Consider the following 6,797-nt stretch of genomic DNA (forward strand, 5'->3'; position numbering starts at 1 on the left):
CACACTGTCACACCTTCTGTTCTTCACACAATACGTCACACCTTCTGTTCTTCACACAATCCGTCACACCTTCTGTTCTTCACACAATCCGTCATACCTTCTGTTCTTCACACAATCCGTCATACCTTCTGTTCTTCACACAATCCGTCACACCTTCTGTTCTTCACACAATCCGTCACACCTTCTGTTCTTCACACAATCCGTCACACCTTCTGTTCTTCACACAATCCGTCACACCTTCTGTTCTTCACACACACTGTCACACCTTCTGTTCTTCACACACACTGTCACACCTTCTGTTCTTCACACACACTGTCACACCTTCTGTTCTTCACACATTCCGTCACACCTTCTGTTCTTCACACAATCCGTCACACCTTCTGTTCTTCACACAATCCGTCACACCTTCTGTTCTTCACACAATCCGTCACACCTTCTGTTCTTCACACAATCCGTCACACCTTCTGTTCTTCACAAAATCTGTCACACCTTCTGTTCTTCACTCACACCCTCACACCTTCTGTTCTTCACTCACATTCACATCTTCTGTTCTTCACACTCTGTCACACCTTCTGTTCTTCATACACACTTTCACACCTTCTGTTCTTCACACACACTGTCACACCTTCTGTTCTTCACACACACTGTCACACCTTCTGTTCTTCACACACTCTGTCACACCTTCTGTTCTTCACACACTCTGTCACACCTTCTGTTCTTCACACACACTGTCACACCTTCTGTTCTTCACACACACGGTCACACCTTCTGTTCTTCACACACACGGTCACACCTTCTGTTCTTCATACACTCTGTCACACCTTCTGTTCTTCATACACTCTGTCACACCTTCTGTTCTTCATACACTCTGTCACACCTTCTGTACTTCACACGCACTGTCACACCTTCTGTTCTTCACACAATCCGTCACACCTTCTGTTCTTCACACAATTCGTCACACCTTCTGTTCTTCACACACTGTCACACCTTCTGTTCTTCACACAATCCGTCACACCTTCTGTTCTTCACACAATCCGTCACACCTTCCGTTCTTCACACACACTGTCACACCTTCCGTTCTTCACACACACTGTCACACCTTCTGTTCTTCACACACACTGTCACACCTTCTGTTCTTCACACAATCCGTCACACCTTCTGTTCTTCACACACACTATCACACCTTCTGTTCTTCACACACACTGTCACACCTTCTGTTCTTCACACACACTGTCACACCTTCTGTTCTTCACACACACTGTCACACCTTCTGTTCTTCACACACACTGTCACACCTTCTGTTCTTCACACAATCCGTCACACCTGTTCTTCACACAATCCGACACACCTTCTTTTCTTCACACAATCCGTCACACCTTCTGTTCTTCACACAATCCGTCACACCTGTTCTTCACACAATCCGTCACACCTTCTGTTCTTCACACAATCCGTCACACCTTCTTTTCTTCACACAATCCGTCACACCTTCTGTTCTTCACACAATCTGTCACACCTTCTGTTCTTCACACAATCTGTCACACATTCTGTTCTTCACACAATCCGTCACACCTTCTGTTCTTCACACAATCCGTCACACCTTCTGTTCTTCACACAATCTGTCACACCTTCTGTTCTTCACACAATCTGTCACACCTTCTGTTCTTCACACAATCTGTCACACCTTCTGTTCTTCACACAATCCGTTACACCTTCTGTTCTTCACTCACACCCTCACACCTTCTGTTCTTCACTCACATTCACATCTTCTGTTCTTCACAGTCTGTCACACCTTCTGTTCTTCACACAATCCCTCACACCTTCTGTTCTTCACACTCTGTCACACCTTCTGTTCTTCATTCTCTGTCACAACTTCTGTCCTTCATACTCTGTCACACCTTCTGTTCTTCATACACACTGTCACACCTTCTGTTCTTCACACACACTGTCACACCTTCTGTTCTTCACACACACTGTCACACCTTCTGTTCTTCACGCACTCTGTCACACCTTCTGTTCTTCACACACACTGTCACACCTTCTGTTCTTCACACACACTGTCACACCTTCTGTTCTTCACACACACTGTCACACCTTCTGTTCTTCACACACACTGTCACACCTTCTGTTCTTCAAACACACTGTCACACCTTCTGTTCTTCAAACACACTGTCACACCTTCTGTTCTTCAAACACACTGTCACACCTTCTGTTCTTCAAACACACTGTCACACCTTCTGTTCTTCACACACACTGTCACACCTTCTGTTCTTCATACACACTGTAACACCTTCTGTTCTTCATACACTCTGTCACACCTTCTGTTCTTCATACAATCTGTCACACCTTCTGTTCTTCACACAATCCGTCACACCTTCTGTTCTTCACACAATCCGTCACACCTTCTTTTCTTCACACAATCCGTCACACCTTCTGTTCTTCACACAATCCGTCACACCTTCTGTTCTTCACACACTCTGTTACACCTTCTGTTCTTCACACAATCCGTCACACCTTCTGTTCTTCACACAATCCGTCACACCTTCTGTTCTTCACACAATCCGTCACACCTTCTGTTCTTCACACAATCCGTCACACCTTCTGTTCTTCACACAATCCGTCACACCTTCTGTTCTTCACACAATCCGTCACACCTTCTGTTCTTCACACAATCCGTCACACCTTCTGTTCTTCACACAATCTGTCACACCTTCTGTTCTTCACAAAATCTGTCACACCTTCTGTTCTTCACTCACATTCACATCTTCTGTTCTTCACACTCTGTCACACCTTCGGTTCTTCATACTCTGTCACACCTTCTGTTCTTCACACACACTGTCACACCTTCTGTTCTTCACACACTCTGTCACACCTTCTGTTCTTCACACAATCCGTCACACCTTCTGTTCTTCACACAATCCGTCACCTTCTGTTCTTCACACAATTCGTCACACCTTCTGTTCTTCACACAATACGTCACACCTTCTGTTCTTCACACAATCCGTCACACCTTCTGTTCTTCACACAATCCGTCACACCTTCTGTTCTTCACACAATCCGTCACACCTTCTGTTCTTCACACAATCCGTCACACCTTCTGTTCTTCACACAATCCGTCACACCTTCTGTTCTTCACACAATCCGTCACACCTTCTGTTCTTCACACAATCCGTCACACCTTCTGTTCTTCACACAATCCGTCACACCTTCTGTTCTTCACACAATCCGTCACACCTTCTGTTCTTCACACAATCCGTCACACCTTCTGTTCTTCACACAATCCGTCACACCTTCTGTTCTTCACACAATCCGTCACACCTTCTGTTCTTCATACACTCTGTCACACCTTCTGTTCTTCACACACACGGTCACACCTTCTGTACTTCACACACACGGTCACACCTTCTGTACTTCACACACACTGTCACACCTTCTGTTCTTCACACAATCCGTCACACCTTCTGTTCTTCACACAATTCGTCACACCTTCTGTTCTTCACACACACGGTCACACCTTCTGTTCTTCACACACACGGTCACACCTTCTGTACTTCACACACACTGTCACACCTTCTGTTCTTCACACACTGTCACACCTTCTGTTCTTCACACAATCCGTCACACCTTCTGTTCTTCACACAATCGTCACACCTTCTGTTCTTCACACAATCCGTCACACCTTCTGTTCTTCACACAATCCGTCACACCTTCTGTTCTTCACACAATCCGTCACACCTTCTGTTCTTCACACAATCCGTCACACCTTCTGTTCTTCACACACACTGTTACACCTTCTGTTCTTCACACACACTGTTACACCTTCTGTTCTTCACACAATCCGTCACACCTTCTGTTCTTCACACACACTGTCACACCTTCTGTTCTTCACACACACTGTCACACGTTCTGTTCTTCACACACACTGTCACACCTTCTGTTCTTCACACACACTGTCACACCTTCTGTTCTTCACACACTGTCACACCTTCTGTTCACACAATCCGTCACACCTTCTGTTCTTCACACAATCCGTCACACCTTCTGTTCTTCACACAATCCGTCACACCTTCTGTTCTTCACACAATCCGTCACACCTTCTGTTCTTCACACAATCCGTCACACCTTCTGTTCTTCACACAATCCGTCACACCTTCTGTTCTTCACACAATCCGTCACACCTTCTGTTCTTCACACAATCTGTCACACCTTCTGTTCTTCACACAATCTGTCACACATTCTGTTCTTCACACAATCTGTCACACCTTCTGTTCTTCACACAATCTGTCACACATTCTGTTCTTCACACAATCTGTCACACCTTCTGTTCTTCACACAATCTGTCACACCTTCTGTTCTTCACACAATCTGTCACACCTTCTGTTCTTCACTCACACCCTCACACCTTCTGTTCTTCACTCACATTCACATCTTCTGTTCTTCACAGTCTGTCACACCTTCTGTTCTTCACACAATCCCTCACACCTTCTGTTCTTCACGCTCTGTCACACCTTCTGTTCTTCATTCTCTGTCACACCTTCTGTTCTTCATACTCTGTCACACCTTCTGTTCTTCATACACACTGTCACACCTTCTGTTCTTCACACACACTGTCACACCTTCTGTTCTTCACGCACTCTGTCACACCTTCTGTTCTTCACGCACACTGTCACACCTTCTGTTCTTCACGCACACTGTCACACCTTCTGTTCTTCACGCACACTGTCACACCTTCTGTTCTTCACACACACTGTCACACCTTCTGTTCTTCACACAATCCGTCACACCTTCTGTTCTTCACACAATCCGTCACACCTTCTGTTCTTCACACAATCCGTCACACCTTCTGTTCTTCACACAATCCGTCACACCTTCTGTTCTTCACACAATCCGTCACACCTTCTGTTCTTCACACAATCCGTCACACCTTCTGTTCTTCACACACACTGTTACACCTTCTGTTCTTCACACAATCCGTCACACCTTCTGTTCTTCACACAATCCGTCACACCTTCTGTTCTTCACACAATCTGTCACACCTTCTGTTCTTCACAAAATCTGTCACACCTTCTGTTCTTCACTCACATTCACATCTTCTGTTCTTCACACTCTGTCACACCTTCGGTTCTTCATACTCTGTCACACCTTCTGTTCTTCACACACACTGTCACACCTTCTGTTCTTCACACACTCTGTCACACCTTCTGTTCTTCACACAATCCGTCACACCTTCTGTTCTTCACACAATCCGTCACCTTCTGTTCTTCACACAATTCGTCACACCTTCTGTTCTTCACACAATACGTCACACCTTCTGTTCTTCACACAATCCGTCACACCTTCTGTTCTTCACACAATCCGTCACACCTTCTGTTCTTCACACAATCCGTCACACCTTCTGTTCTTCACACAATCCGTCACACCTTCTGTTCTTCACACAATCCGTCACACCTTCTGTTCTTCACACAATCCGTCACACCTTCTGTTCTTCACACCATCCGTCACACCTTCTGTTCTTCACACAATCCGTCACACCTTCTGTTCTTCACACAATCCGTCACACCTTCTGTTCTTCACACAATCCGTCACACCTTCTGTTCTTCACACAATCCGTCACACCTTCTGTTCTTCACACAATCCGTCACACCTTCTGTTCTTCATACACTCTGTCACACCTTCTGTTCTTCACACACACGGTCACACCTTCTGTACTTCACACACACGGTCACACCTTCTGTACTTCACACACACTGTCACACCTTCTGTTCTTCACACAATCCGTCACACCTTCTGTTCTTCACACAATTCGTCACACCTTCTGTTCTTCACACACACGGTCACACCTTCTGTTCTTCACACACACGGTCACACCTTCTGTTCTTCACACACACGGTCACACCTTCTGTACTTCACACACACTGTCACACCTTCTGTTCTTCACACACTGTCACACCTTCTGTTCTTCACACAATCCGTCACACCTTCTGTTCTTCACACAATCGTCACACCTTCTGTTCTTCACACAATCCGTCACACCTTCTGTTCTTCACACAATCCGTCACACCTTCTGTTCTTCACACAATCCGTCACACCTTCTGTTCTTCACACAATCCGTCACACCTTCTGTTCTTCACACACACTGTTACACCTTCTGTTCTTCACACACACTGTTACACCTTCTGTTCTTCACACAATCCGTCACACCTTCTGTTCTTCACACACACTGTCACACCTTCTGTTCTTCACACACACTGTCACACGTTCTGTTCTTCACACACACTGTCACACCTTCTGTTCTTCACACACACTGTCACACCTTCTGTTCTTCACACACTGTCACACCTTCTGTTCACACAATCCGTCACACCTTCTGTTCTTCACACAATCCGTCACACCTTCTGTTCTTCACACAATCCGTCACACCTTCTGTTCTTCACACAATCCGTCACACCTTCTGTTCTTCACACAATCCGTCACACCTTCTGTTCTTCACACAATCCGTCACACCTTCTGTTCTTCACACAATCCGTCACACCTTCTGTTCTTCACACAATCTGTCACACCTTCTGTTCTTCACACAATCTGTCACACATTCTGTTCTTCACACAATCTGTCACACCTTCTGTTCTTCACACAATCTGTCACACATTCTGTTCTTCACACAATCTGTCACACCTTCTGTTCTTCACACAATCTGTCACACCTTCTGTTCTTCACACAATCTGTCACACCTTCTGTTCTTCACACAATCTGTCACACCTTCTGTTCTTCACTCACACCCTCACACCTTCTGTTCTTCACTC

This window comes from Heptranchias perlo, unplaced genomic scaffold (genome assembly GCF_035084215.1).
Source record: "Heptranchias perlo isolate sHepPer1 unplaced genomic scaffold, sHepPer1.hap1 HAP1_SCAFFOLD_722, whole genome shotgun sequence".
NCBI classification, from domain to species: domain Eukaryota; kingdom Metazoa; phylum Chordata; class Chondrichthyes; order Hexanchiformes; family Hexanchidae; genus Heptranchias; species Heptranchias perlo.